General features: G+C 36.2%; 1 long non-coding RNA gene across 2 annotated transcripts in view; it reads left to right on the forward strand.

Moving 5' to 3' along the window:
- Positions 1-6117: 6117 nt before the first annotated feature.
- The window catches only part of LOC112540649 (uncharacterized), a 160036-nt gene continuing 150660 nt past the window's right edge, over positions 6118-15493 (forward strand). For both annotated transcript variants that reach the window (XR_015797693.1, XR_015797694.1), the window contains exon 1: positions 6118-6228. This is a non-coding gene — a long non-coding RNA (uncharacterized LOC112540649). The remainder of the gene's footprint in view (positions 6229-15493) is intronic.

A 15493-nucleotide genomic window follows, 5' to 3' on the forward strand; every position in this document is an offset into this window, starting at 1 on the left:
TTGCAGGAGACCCCATGCATTTGTCAACAACTACAGATTAACCTCTTTCTATGGCAGAGAGACTAGTTTGGTAGATTAAGAGAATGTTGTGGATGTAATGTGCCTTGATCTCAATAAAGCATTTGCAAAGTTGCTCATGATATCCTGGAGGACAAGATGAATGAATGTCAGTTCTACAGTACTGCAGTCCAGTGGGTTTACAACTGGTTGAACAACTACTCTGAAAATGTTCTCATCAATGGTTCTATATCATCCTGAAGGCAAATATTGAATGGGATCCCCAGGATTCCTTGGCCCAGTACTATTTTTTTTTTTTAATGACTGAGAGAATGGAATGGAAGAGATGCAGATGATACCAAGCTAAGGGGATTGTTTAATACCTTGAAGGACAAATTCACTCAAAATGACTTTCACAGGCTTGACCATTAGGCCAAATCCAAAAGGATAATTTCAGTTGTGACAAGTATAATGTCCTCCAGCCACGTTAAACAAAAATCAGCTGTAGTTGGAGGCAGTGCAAGTGAGAAGGTTCTAGAAGTACTAATGGACCTCCAGCTGAATATGAGGAAGCAGTGTGATGCAGCAGCTAAAAAGGCCAGATCAAGACAGACAATAGTTCTACCATACTTGGCTGCGCTGCACTTTTAAAGTGACATAGATAACCTGGAGTGGGTTCAGAGGGGAACTAACAGCCTGGAAACCAAGTTTGTTTTGCATGCTTAATTTGATAGAACAACAAACTAGAAATATCTAAAAGGCTGTCATATGCAAGGGGGAACCTGTTCTTTGTTGAAACAGAGAGCAAGACAAGGACTAATGGGTTGAAATTAAAAGAAGGAGTAATGAGGATAAGAGTTGTTAAGCTGTTCCAGTAGAACAGTGTGGAGTCCTCTTCACTTTTCCACCTGAAATGGGCTGGAGGGTCATTAATCAAAGATGGTTTAGTATAGTAGATACTTGCACTGAGCAGGAGATTGGACTAGATGGCCTATAAGTTCTCTTCCAATTCATATATTTAATGCTTCTATGGTAATTAGTATGTGACCCTAGATGCCATTTTTAGAGTATTGATGGCATCAGTATTAGTCAATAAGAAACATGGTTTCATATCAAATGAAATGGGGAAAATGGTTATTTTCACATATGTTTTCTAAAAAAGTCATTAATGATCAACAATTTCCAAACATGCCTGTTATTCCTATTACATCTGTTAATTTTCACCTCTTTGGAAATTATTAATTATATTGATAAAATTATAGAAGGAAAAATATAACTGACCTATTATATGAGAGTTTATGACAGCTTGGTAAACCATTTGTGTGAATTAGCATGCTGTAGGAACATATCCAATTGTAGTTATTCATCAAACCATGATTAAGCAAACCATACTTTAGTCCAGATTATTTGGGATTATAATTCCCAGAAGACATTGGCAACATGCTGATGGCAGCCCATCTAATCTGTTGTTTCTCAGCCTTGCAAAATTCCAAATGGGTGGACTTCAATTTTCAGAAGTCCCAACCAGCATGGCCACTGCTGAGAATTCTGAATCATCTAGAAGTTGCGAAGGTTGGGAAACACTGGTCTAAACCATTTGCTGCTATGGAAGTACCAGTGCACTTATAATAAACAAGCTGGTAATGTTCCGAGTGGAACTGCCTTGCTCCTCCCTCAATGGGGGTTCAGCATTGATTCTTGGCAGCATATGGGGTAAAATATGTTATTGTTCTTATAGGAAGTACATAACCCATATTTTCTTTCCTAATATAAGATACCCATTTGAGTTGCCAGCTTTCCCTGAAAGTACCTTTCTTGGCTATTTATTTTGATTATTTTATTCAAACTGGCTACCAAGGCAAGGGGAAACATCTGGTAAAATAACAGATGATGCAAGGTGCTGTAAATTCCCAGCCACCTCTCCCACCATATTTACAAAAGCCCATGTTTGCCACAGATAATACAAAGCCCTGTGTGGTTCTATGAAGGCCAGGTTTAGTAATTTCCTGATTTTAATGTGCTTATGTGGCAGGTAAAAGTTCTAAGAATTGAGTCTGAAAAGATCACAGGGCATGTTCTCAGCATCTGGGGACCTTTTATCTCTATTTGCAAAGGACTGAAGCCTTCCTCAAGAAGATGCTGTACAAATGCCATATAGTACGATTATTGTTAGGAAACAATATTTACCACCATGGGAATACAAAATAGGATTATGAATAATGCCCAAGACTTAATGAATAAATGGGCCCAGGAGGAAGGAATAGGAAACCAACATTTTCTTAATACTTAGCCATTCTAAGTATTAACTATTAAGAATGGGATGCCAGTAGACTTTGTCTTAGCAAAATGGCCAAAAATTAGTTTGGAGAGATTATATGATAAATGTAAAATTTTTAATAATACAGGCATGGTGCTAAGCCATAATATGGTTTATTTGGTTTTGGCTTAGCATGATGTGGGATCCAGACATCCTGGTCTGTAGAACCATGGTTTCTTGCTAAGCATGATATTTGAACCAAATCAGCCGTAGCTTATCAACAAGCAGTGGTAACCGTGATAAAAACAAATCACAGGTTATTGTGATGTGTGAACCTAGTTGTATTCCAAGAATGTAGTATCATTCCAAGATGTACCTGCTTCAATATTAAAATCTGTGTGTAGAGGTTCTTCTCAGTTTCCTCAGTTGGAAGAATTGCATGAATAGGGGAATATAGGAGAAGGCCTCCTCTGTTGGGGTATCTGAATTTTGTAATGCTCCTCCCCTGCACCCAATCTGTTTGCTCTTCAGGGTCAGCTGGCTTTGTGTCCTGTTGTCCTTTGTAAAAATCTATACAACATTATTCTTATATTATGGTCTTGCATATATTATAGAATGTTACCCAGCCTGATATCCTAGCCAGTGGGCAGGCCATGAATATTTTATTTACTTGGTTAATTAAATCTCAAGATAGGTGCACTTAAAGAGAAAAAAAAAAAGGAGGAAGAGAACCATGTTAGACTATGATTGCCCACAATCAGGAGGGATCTTGGGAGTACTTTTTCACTAACACATTTTATTAAAAGACATAAACTTTTGTGAACTACAGCCCACTTCATCAGATTTGCTATCGTTCATGAAAGCTTATACCTTTGAATAAAATTTATTAGTCTGAAAAGATGCTATATTACTCCTGATTTTGAAAGAAACGTTAGAAAGCAATGCTGGTCCAGACCAAAATCCTGTTAGGGCCAGTGTCTTGTTTTCTAGCCAACGGCCTAATTTTAGTCAGGACTGATCTTTTAGTGAAACAGAGTGTGATTGCTACTTCAGATTGTGATTGTCACAATAGGTCAGCATTTTTTTAGTTATTGTACTGTTTGATACTGTAGTTTTCACTATCAACAATTTATTGTGACTGTGGCGCTATTCAAACAATTATCCATCTTTTGCAGTGCTCCTTGGGACCGAGAGGCACACAGAATGACTTGCTGGTCAGAAATACCTTTGCCATCAATGTGGCCCAGCATTGGGCAAGAATGATATAAATCTATATTTTTATTAAAGTTTTTAATTTTTTAAAATTTAGATTAATAATTATCTCCCTTCCAGTTCCTGCATTCTGACACGAGACAAGACGAGACTATCAACAATAGTGAGAGCTTATGGGATTATGTTCCTTGTGCACTGAAATAGAACTCCATTGTAGGCACGGATGGATTTATAACATTCACATTGGATTGGGGCCTGGCCTCCTTCTGAAGAATTCTAGTGGTATTATAGCCTCTCAAAGCAGAAATGGGGGGAAAAAATGAAGCCCATGCAAACACATTTTTAAATTGGACTTCAGGAAGAAAAAAACAACAACCTTGAGATTTGATATTCTTGGATAATTTCTAATGAGAGCACTTTCCCTTTAATTATCTTGTGGTCACCATTTCAAAGGTGATTAAAGCTGTTCTTCCCTAGATGCGGTTATGGATTTAATGCAAACCTGGTCTTTCTTGTGGTTTTTATCACAGTAATTAAATTTGGCTCGCTAACAGACTTTGTGTGGCATGAGGGATTTCACCAAGCAAAATGATTTCCCCTTCAGGTAATGTTAAATTTAGGAAAATATAATTAATTATATCAGACAGGTATCTATTATACATCATGCACACATTCTTAAAAGACTGGGGAGGGGGTGGTTTCTAAACTGAAACCCTCATTTCTTCTTCTGTTCCCTTCTACAGTAGCTTCCAAGGCCTGTTTTGACAAATCCATCTATGATTACTGTTTTCTGGAAAAAAAAAAAAATCCTTTCCTTGAAAATTAGCTATGCCTAAATAAGAGATGTCCACATTTGGCATGCAACTTCCTTTCTGCATTCCTTTCAGTCTTTTTGTATCCTTATTACATGTTGATGCTTATTCAGATACTAGTCATCTATAGGACAATGGCCAGAACTAAGTCTTTTCACCTTACATGAACCCAGGGCTGGTCTAGACATGCAGTGGAGGGAGATAATAGAAAGCTGTAATGATAGAATGGACTGTACCACATCAGCTTGCTAGTCAGAGATGCCACTTCTGAATAATCCATTATCTCCTTGCAAAAAAGAAAACAAATGTATCAAGAGACTAAACTTAGGTCATTTGTATAGGGCAGTGCTCATAAATGTCATGTTCTTCCCAAAGTAAATAGTCTTTCCCACTGCTTTATTCTGCTACACCTTTCACTTCATTCTTAGTCTTGTTATTCCAGCATTTTTTAAGGGACAGTCAAAATCTTTGGGTTGAAGTAGAGAGCAGCCATGCTATCTCTTGTGAAAGAAAGCAAGTCATGAACAAGCTGTCTTCCAAAGAAGCAATTCCACTAGTGCTGATCTTCTAACTGAGAAACTCTCTGGTTAAGTTTCTAGAGAAGTTCAGGGTTCTGTGGCACAGCTTGAGGATCAGTAATCTAGTTCATGTCCTTGCAATGTCTGACCATGCTTTACAACTGATTACAACAAAAAGTAAACAAAAATGTTTTTTTTTTCTTTTTAAAGGATGTTCAGGTTCTCATTTTAATTTCACTTAGAATTATGCCACCTTCAAAACTACACAAAAGTGAGTCTGCTTTTGCTGTCCTGAATTTAAGCTCATCACCACTTTTGGAAGAACAGATAAAATAAGCATTTACAGCTATATCAGGTCCTCCCCATTTTTTAAAAAACAAATAAAAGCCTGTTGTTGATATTTTTTTAATGGAACACCCTAGTAGGACCTTGTTAGGAATATGCTTATACAAGGCCACTCCCCAAACATGCAAATGCCTGGATGGTTGATAGTGAAGCCTCTGGTCTGTAGGGCTCAATTATCACTCCTGGTATTTAGACTGTATGGTTTCACTGGCACTGGCCATCTAAAAAGAGGCTTATCTTAGCCTATAGGTTACCTGAAAATCTCTAGGTAGAAGCTAGAGATATGAAAAATATACTCGGCCATTGAGCTAAGGTTGTTCTACTTGCTTTTAAGTATCAACACTCAAAGAGGCTCTGAATTAGGTCTGTTAAAACTTTATTCACTTTTTAAAGTAATGCTTATAATCCTTCTTCTCAAGGACCTTTCTTGCCTTAATGAGGGACTTTTACATCTGAGAATAAACATATGAAGGTCCTTGGATTTGAAAGAAACGGATGTTTGTGATTTATGTGTGTCTATATGTGTACATGACTGACTTCACATTGGTGCATTTATGAGGTAGGAAGAAAAAAGATGGGAAGAATTGGTGTTGCCACCACTTGGGGGAATGACCTATAGAGAATGACCTATACATTTCAGAGCTTTTGTATCTCAGTATTTATTTTTCCTTTTTAGTTTAAAACAACAAGATCTTGAAAGTACAATTGTGATACTACAGCATTCAGAACACTCATCTTGTAAAATACTGGCTAATAATTACAAGGAAGCTGTGCAAGGTCCAAGTTTTTCTGCCTGTTATATTTAATAAAAAAGTATATCATATATCATATAATTCTCAGGTGTCAGATTCAAAGCTTTGCTTTTCAACAGTTTGGAATCATGGCAAAAATAACATTGGCCAAGCAGTTTTGCAATGTTATTGACCTTGGCCTTTGATCCATCTGATCTTATCAGCTTTTTGCAGGGCCAAGTGACACCTGTTTTCAGTATTTTAGCTTTGTTATTTTAGCCCTAAGCATGAAAAGGCTGCAAGGGACAAGACTGTGCTTTGAAGAAGTAGCATAACTGCATTTTTTTCTGCTTTTGGTGAGTTTTAATTTTCCTTGATTTCCTTTTTTTAGAAAACATGTTTGATGAACATTTCTTTCTTTTGTATGGCACATAAACTGATCCTGTCATGTTATGGTTTTCTATATGCACAACATTTCAAGGCTACATTTTAATTAAGATTCTATGTATGAAGTCCTGCAGAATCCAAATGTTGATGTAGCTCTTCATGTAATCAATGGCTTTTCTGAGTTCTTCAACACTGGTATCTGCTTGTTGTGTACATTATGGTCTCCAAGTGCACAGTGGAATGAACAGGATAGTGCAGAAATTGTTTTGTCATCTATTAAAGCAGGAGAAAGAAGCCTCTTTCTGAAGATATGAATAGATCTGTAGACTCAAATTAGCCTAGGTAGTAATGGGTTGTAAGCTTTCAAGAGCTTCAAAGTTTAAAATCAACTCCTGGAATAGGGCTCAAAACTGGATCAGGAGAGAGCACTGTCGATGTAATACAATACTATATTATCATAGCAACCAGTTCCAATAGGTAATTAGGAAGTACCTTATCTGTAATTTCTGAACAGTCTCCAAAAGGAGATACATGTATAGAACATTACAGTAAGATAGAGGTTATTAGATTATGGATAAGTGGGGTTAGAACATTTCTCGTATGGTAGGATTGTAATAATATAGTCCAATTTGTTAAAAGGTTCTTTTAATTTCAGTGACAGAGTAGAGAAAGTCCACAACAGAACCTATTCTTTCCGGCTCTTTTCATTTACACCTTGAGAAACAGACAAATATAGTATCTCCATTTTTTCCAGAATGAGCTTTTGATTATGAACTTTAATTTGGTCCAAATATCATATTACTTCTGGGGGAGGAAATGCTTATTAAATTTGCAAATGACAGCTAATACTCTGGAAAAGGAAATTCAAATTCTTGAGAGAGTTAGAGAAAGGGATTGAAGATAACTTAATAAAATTTAATAGAGTTCTTCTCTTAGGAAACTTAAATCAAATGCACAGTTATAAGATGGGGTACATGGCTTGGTAATAACACATGGAAAAAAGAAACTGATATTATATTTCATTGAAATGCAATCATGAGCCAGGAATGTAAGGTAGCTGCAAAAAAGACAAATGCAATTTTAGGCTGAATCAGCAGAAGTATAATTTAAAATAACAGGAAATGAATATTGTTTCCAGTTCAGGACATTGAAGATCTGGTTCTTCTTCCAGGCTTTGAGCTAGGTTGATTACAGCCCCTTGCTGAGTATGCAATTTGTGTTATTGACCGGATGCACTATTATCTTATTACTACTGCATACTCTCTCTTTGGATTATATATTAGTTTTGTTGTTTTATGCTGTGAGCTGCCCAGAGTTCATTTGAATCTGGTGATGCCTAACTTGAATGAAATAAATAAATACATAAACTTAAAAAGAGTTCAGAAAAACTGAAACAACAAATTGAGAAAAGATGGCTGAGAAGGGTATATAATAATACTGCTGAAATACATTAAATCATATCACATAGAAAAGGGTAAAGATCTGCCCTCTCTCAGTCAAGAATGCAGGACATAGAACAATGGATTTAACTTAAAGAAAGGCAGTTTCTGATTGAAAATTAGGGGACAAATACTTTCCTAACAATAAGGGCAGTTTGACAGTAGAACCAATTTTGCAGAGTGGTGATGAGTTCCCCTTTAACTGGCGTTTCAGTCAGAAACTCATCCTTCTGGGATGGTTTAATTTTGGATTTCTGCACTGAGCAGGGGGCTCAATTTGATGGCTGATTGGACTTTCCCAACCAGTTAGATTCAGTGAGGTATAACTTGTACCTCCCATGATTTTCTTTTCAGTTGCAGACTGGATTCACAACTGCTAAGTTTCAGCAACTCTTCTGTTGCCAAATATTTTCAGACTATGGCCAAGATTTCTTCTATAGCCATGAGTCAGCCCTTCCAGGTGGACTGGGTCAGGAAAGAGATTCTATAAGGACTACTGGAACTCTACATTATTATTTCAGGGTATCATAACAGTATCTTGAAAGCCTGGCAGAATCTCTCTCTCCCCTTTCTTATACCATTATTGATGTGTCTATACCTGCAAAGATCAGAATAGCGCAAGCCATGATATACCCTGTGACACTCTATGGAAGCAAAAGTTGGACTTTAAAGAGGCAGGATGGGAAGAGTATTGACGCTTTTGGTATTAGAGAGGACTCCTGAGAATACTGTGGACAGCCAAGAAAACAAACGGATGGATCATCAAACAAATCAACCCAGAGTTCTCACTTGAGGCACAAATAACCAGGCTCAAATTATCCTATTTCAGACACATTATGCAAAGACCCAGCTCTCTGGAAAAGGCTGTAATGCTGGGAAAGGTGGAAGGAAGGAGAAGAGCAGCAAGGTGGATAGACTCAGTTACAGTGGCAATGAGTGCACCACTGGGAAACTTGAAAGAACAGGTTAGGGATAGATCATCATGGAGAAAATCTATCTGTGTGGTCACTAGGAGTCAAAAACGACTTGGTGGCACATAATCAATCAATCAATCAATTTTTTTATACCAAAGAGAATCAAGGCAGGACAATCTTGAGTTTCTTTCTTACTCTCTCCTCCCTTCCAGGACCAAGCTGATGTTTATGTAATCCCTCTTGCATTCCTTCTTCAAGTTTATTTCCTCTACACCAAGTAGACTTCAAACATTTATCTCTGTGTGTATTGCTTGTGCATCTGCAAATGCATGAATTATCAATACGTCTAACATTAGATAATTCATTTATATACAATCTAGTGGATGATTGGAAAGTGCACAGTCTCAGACTATGAGTCAGGAAGTCCCTGATTTAAATCTCAGCCTTGAATTCACTTAGTAGTTTTACGCAAGCCAATGCCTCTCAGCTTCCATCTCAAGTATGGGAAATAATGATATCATTCACCTTATAGGGTTTTTTTAAATTACTGCACCTAGATAATTCTCCATCAGTAGCACTTTGAACACCTAAGAAGGCTATTCAGAAGCCTCTTGGTCATACTGTGATTTTGTAGGTAGCCTACAAGACCTGTTGTCTCTTCTCTGCATCAATCAATCAATTTTATTTCGGTCATAGACCAGCATATAACCCATGACATAGCTCTTACATTACAGTAAGTATAAAAACAAAAATTATGTTAATAGCATAAAATAGAATGTGAATAGGATTATTGGGTTAAAATTGCAGTGTGAAGATATTATAAACAAAAAAATCCTTTGTAGTTAAGTTAATTTTACAACAAATAATCTAAATACTGTAATTGACTAAAAGAAATAACTATAAAATGGTATAAATAATGCTAAAATTTGTAAAAGACTACAAAAGTAATAAATTTTTATACTGACTTGTCGTATCAGATCAATTATTATTTGGTCACAGAGTAGGAAGTTAGACTTAAGATTCACACCTGATTAGGGATGTTACAGCATATTGTACAGATTGTAAAACAGAATTTAGTTGAGGACAATGAAATAAAATCAGATTGGTCTGACAGGAGCAACTTGAGATAGAAGGAGTCCAAATGACCTGGGTGTTTATCAAGAAACTGGGGTAATAGTCCCTGGCGAGCATCTGCATAAAGAGGGCAATATAAGATGACATGTTCCATCGTTTCAATTATTCCTCTGCCACATGGGCATTGTCTTTGATTGAGAGGAATATTTCAATATCTGCCTTCAGTGATAGCTGTTGGAAGGGCATTGAATCTGGCCAGGGATAAGGCCCTTCTAAATTTTGGGATCATTATGCAGGTAAGGTATCTAGCTGGTTGGAGAAGGTGTGCTGAATGACCCAAGAAAATGTTCTTAGGTAGAAGTGATAGATCTGATTGTAGCTCTAGATCAATAACCCATTGTTTAAGATTCTCTAGTGCACGTTCGTAGCCCAGCAAGATAATGGCTGCCCCTGAAAAGCCATATAGTTGCAGCTTAGCATGTATTGCCTGGCACCAAGAGGATCGAAAATTATCGGTCATAATCAGGGGAGCTAGCCATCTGGGAAGAAGGAGAGCTTAAGCCAATAGGAGAAAATATAAATCTGAGCAGAAGTTTCTATTTTTAGTAGGTCAGTTTCACGGCGTAGCACCACGTTGGAAACACAGCAAGGAACTTGGAAAATAGATCTTAAGAACTTGGATTGGACTCTCTCAAGAGAAAGGAATGACCTATAAGGGCCCAGCTGAGCTCCAAAAAGGAGCTTCTCTGCAAAAATGTTTATTCTGGTGGAGAGACAAAATGTATTGGATATGATGTCAAGTTAATATTCTGTGATAAAGGCCAGACGATCAGAGTTGTCAGAACTCGGGAGCCTCTGCGTAAAAGTGGGTGGTCAAATTTCTTCAAGTGAACAGATTCATGGCAAAGTCATTGTGATTTCACACTTATCCCCCCTCCCCCATCTGTTTCCACACAAAGAACATTGTATGAAACAGACACACTTAAGAGAGGATTATTTTAATCTAAGAGACTATCTAGGAAAATATTTTTTAAAAAACCTTCAAACACAGGAATACAGGTTTTGTCAAGAATTATAATCAGTCAAAACTTTTAGCTTAGTATATCTTTCCTGCCTCATTTTAAGAAAAAAATGAGATTTTTATTACACATTTGTACTTCCATTGGAATGCTTCCCTTCCCTTCCCAATGTATTAACATAGATATACCTCAAGACTTGAATGCATAATATTATTATTGTAATTATGTAAGATACTGATTGCAAATGGAGGCTTGGAAGACTACAATATTTCATGACAATTATTATGTATAGGTATTGAGATGGTTTGCCCTTGACCATCAGAAATTATTAGCCAAGTATACCTCCATATCTCTCAGTGAGAAAGGAAAGATGCTTTTGAAAGGAATTAGAACAGATTGATTAAAATTGCTAAATCAGAAGCCTCTGAATGGTCACAGGAGCCATTCATGACCTTTTGTAACAATGAGTTGTAAGTTCTGATATGTACAATTAAGCATAATTATAGAGAGATTTAGGGATTTTGGAATCTTTGATACATGTTATTAATGTGCATAAATCCACACACAGACATACACACACGTACATATCCACCCTGCACCATAGTGACATACTTTCTGGATCCTCTTGAGCTATCCAGTTCATGTGATTTATGGTGGGTACTTGGACATCCATGGGTCATGGGAGGAAAGGGAGACAAGTGACATCACATGCATCACACTATTATCATACAAATGACATAAACTATATAATTGGCATTAGTTGCGTCATAATGGACTGTTGTTATCCTTGAGCCAGTTTTATGAACTATATCCAAGATGTCAAATGCCAATGACTGGGTACATCATCATGTATGCACCAGATCCTTTATCATCCAATTTTGCTCATATACGCCAAACTGACCAAAGTAGCCAAACATCACTCTTTATAAGTGATTATGCCCACTATAAAGAGAGAAGAAGGAATCTCAAGAGTACCAGTAATATAAAAAGCCTGTGAACCCAAAGATGGCTGGATAATGACAAGCTGTCAATTAAGGAAGACAGCAACACTGATCCTGGGGAAAAAAATTGAAGGGTCAGAACACTCCACTTTTCGATGCAGCCAATGACCTCCTTTCACTGACCAAAGGTGACCAAGAATGATGGGTCTACACTGATTCTGCATCTTCTTTTCATTGTGGTGGGTGGGTGGGGGGAGGCAATCACTTTCTACTTCCAAATACTTAGGTAGTAAACTTGTATATAGTAAAAAAGATGAAATCTTTTTTGTTCTAGTCAGCATAACAAATGTATAGCCATTGAATTAAATCCTACTGCGTTCCCTTCACTACTTACTTTGTCTTATTACAAATAAACAGCTGTCATACAACTGCATACACCTTCCACAAATACCAGTGCTCTCACCCAACAATACTATAAAAGCCTGCCATTCATGGATGGGAGAAATGTGAAAGCATGCATTAAATGGAAGCAGGTCAGCAGATGTTATAAAATGTAGGCAAGTTAAAGAAAGAATCTGCGACTAATAGAGAAGGAGTTGCCTGAGTCTTCAGCCCTATCCTAATCTATCTTTTCCTGCCTATTAGGCTGATCATAGGGGGCTGTGCAAAATAGTCATTATGCACTGTTGTCATCCTTGAGCCAGTTTTATGACCTGTGTCCAGGATGTAGCTCTTTCTCATTAGAAAGGCTAAAATGATCCATTAATCTTTTCTGCTGTCTCAGATTCTCAGAAGTTCTGTATTGTTTTTAAGCAGAGCTTTAAAATAGGTGCAATATAGATTAGCATTATCTATTTCACATAAGTTGTTCATCAGACTTTTCCCTTTCTTTTCCTTTCCTTTCCTTTCCTTTCCTTTCCTTTCCTTTCCTTTCCTTTCCTTTCCTTTCCTTTCCTTTCCTTTCCTTTCCTTTCCTTTCCTTTCCTTTCCTTTCCTTAAAAACGTTAATAGAATAATACTTTTAAGACTTTTCATTCCAGAGGATTCTTCAAAGTAAGTCAAATCTCCCAATATTTCAGCAGGTTGTTTTGCATTCACATTATTTTGATCAACACACTTAACTATATTGATGTCATAAATACAGAATATTTGCAAAGTGATTCATGCATATGGTAGGCAAGTGATGGGATTTTTTTTCAAATTACTAAAATTAACTTTTGGTATTTTCAATAAACACATTGCATAGAAAAGAAATAATTTTTATATATTTTGATTTGTAAAGCCTTTAGAAACAGAATTATATGTGGATTGGCTAATGATGCACTTTCACATTAAAAAAATTGATGGGAGTAAGTATTTTCTTATCACAAACTGATTAACAGATCTCCAAGCAAATTAGAAAAGGCATTTTAATGATCCTGAAACATTAGCAACTATAGAAGCAAGGACATTTTATAAAATGAGTTATTTGGAGGTATAATACATGTACTGTACACTTTTCATGTGTTTCTAATATTAGCTTTCTGTTTTAATCCGTCTCTTTTTTAATGTTTTAATATAACTGCTGTAATACCATTAGTGCTTTATTTTATTTAGTTGTAATCTACTTTGAACACTAGGGTAAAAATATGGGCTAGTTTCTGAAAAGTGGCAGCAACCCATAGTGATCCTCTTTACCACAAAAATGATATAATCGAAGAAAACATTAAAATTTTATTCTGCTTGTTCATATCACATGATTATAGTACAGATAATATTGTAATTTCTAAAGTCAACATAGCTCAGAGTCATTGGGAGTTGAGTGGTATATAAATATAATAAATAAAATATAAATGGCAAAGGAAAATTATTTAATGGATTCTTAATGGAAACTAAATGAACAAAATAAAAGCTGGAAAAAAGAATAAATGTTGCTTTGCCTATTTGGCCAGGAAATGTATACATTTTGGGGGTTAAATCCTTGGAATTTGTTATAACATTTCTATCATCTACATTTTCTCCCAGTTTTCTTGAAAACAGTCTATTTTTAGACCAAAGATTCTATTTAAGGAAATATTAAAGAAACATCTCCTAAACTATTTATGTCAGTGCCCTAGTTTTTTTATAACAGAAAGAAAAAAAAGAATTATAAAATATATAATATACAAAAATCTAAGTCTAAACTGAGCTATGGGGTAGAAAATGGGACAGAATATTGTAAATAACGTCGCTCATACATGTGTTTGTTTCCCAAATGGTCTCTTCAAGATTGTTTTCAATCAGAATATTTGGGAAAAATCTTTTGCAATTTCATTTAGGTGCATCAACAATGGGCCATTCCCCCAACATGTATCTAGCCCCATTTTAAACAAGCTCCAATAATATCCTTTTCCCCCAATGATCACATGCCATTATCTTCATCTTGTCTCTAGCTCCCTGACTGAAGCATTTTCTTCCTTACTTAGATAACTTCAAAGGGCAACCTAACAAGTGTCTACAGTCTGTTAGTCTTGTTACTCATCACCTTGCAAAGGAGTAAGGTGACTACAGCAATTTGAAACTGAGGCAACAGGAGTAGGATTAGGGATTGGCCATGGGCACAGCAGGTGTCTTGTGGGTATAGTTTCCTGCTTATCCAAAGATGGGCAGATAGCATTTCAACTAAGCAGAGGGGAAAGGCCTCTTGTTAGTACTACAGGGCATATTCTGTACTAGGTGTCAGTTCTGACGTGTCCACCATAGCTGTCCTCATAGCTTTCTCATGCTTTGCATCTAAATGTATAACCATCCACCTTTGTTCTTAATTGCTTAACTGAGATTAAGATTTGGTAAGAGTTACAGTGGCCAGTTTTATTATGGACACAAGTGTGCTCTGTAACTTAAATAAGCATTGTATTCTAAAAAGAATACAAATAAATGGTTCTCTGCATCAGAGGTGGGGTATTATTTTTCAGCCAAGGAACAACATTTCCATAATATAACATATTAACATCACTGTCAACATTATCATCATCCTTTGAGAGCTATAGAGGATAATGGCATTTTTCCTGCTTTTTAGAGAATTTAGGTGATGAAAAAAGAGGTGGGAGGTTTAATCACCTATTTTAAATCTTAAACCATGAAAAAAAACCCCATCTCCTTGGGACATATGAAGAGGTTACATAGAAATGTGTATAAACAATTAAACTTTTTGAATTGTGCTGCTGGAAATGGATATTTTGTTACTGAATTTCAGTGGTGAGATCCTGCAGCTCTGCAAGCCACAAAAATGGGTCTGTGGTCCACATTTGGTCAACAGATTTCAGGTTGCCAACTCTTGCACAATACCATTTAGATAGATTTGCTCCTAATACAATATTTCTTTCAATTCTTCCTATTATGGATATTACTATATATATACTTTTTAGCACTCTAGGATGAACTGTAGTATATATAGACTTTAGAGCCCTAGGATTGCACTTAGTAAATTGATATTTAATGTTATCCTAAGTATTAGGATCTTTTAAAAACATCTATTATAGAGAAATTTTAAAATCAAGATTTGAAAGTGTTCAAAAGCCAATTTCTGAAGGATTGTCATATTTCAGGCTAATACCTTTTTAAAAGAGTGTTAAGCAAATGAGAAAAATGTCTTAAGTCTTATGTTAGACTTTTTTCTCCCTTTGCTTAACACTCACTTTTAAAAAAGTATTAGCTTGAAATACAACATTCTTCCTTCGGAAGGTCCCTTTGATGACCTTTTGAGTCCATTCCAACACATATTCTGTGATTTCATTAATAGTTTAATTCTTCTGTGACAAATATGAGGACTGGACAGTGAAACAGAAGAATGCCACCTTTGTAACTTCTGCTATGATTTTCATTTATT

The sequence above is a fragment of the Python bivittatus genome, unplaced genomic scaffold (genome assembly GCF_059951505.1).
Source record: "Python bivittatus isolate LINGU-HERP-01145 unplaced genomic scaffold, Pbiv_v1 ctg000580_np1212, whole genome shotgun sequence".
In the NCBI taxonomy this organism is placed as follows: domain Eukaryota; kingdom Metazoa; phylum Chordata; class Lepidosauria; order Squamata; family Pythonidae; genus Python; species Python bivittatus.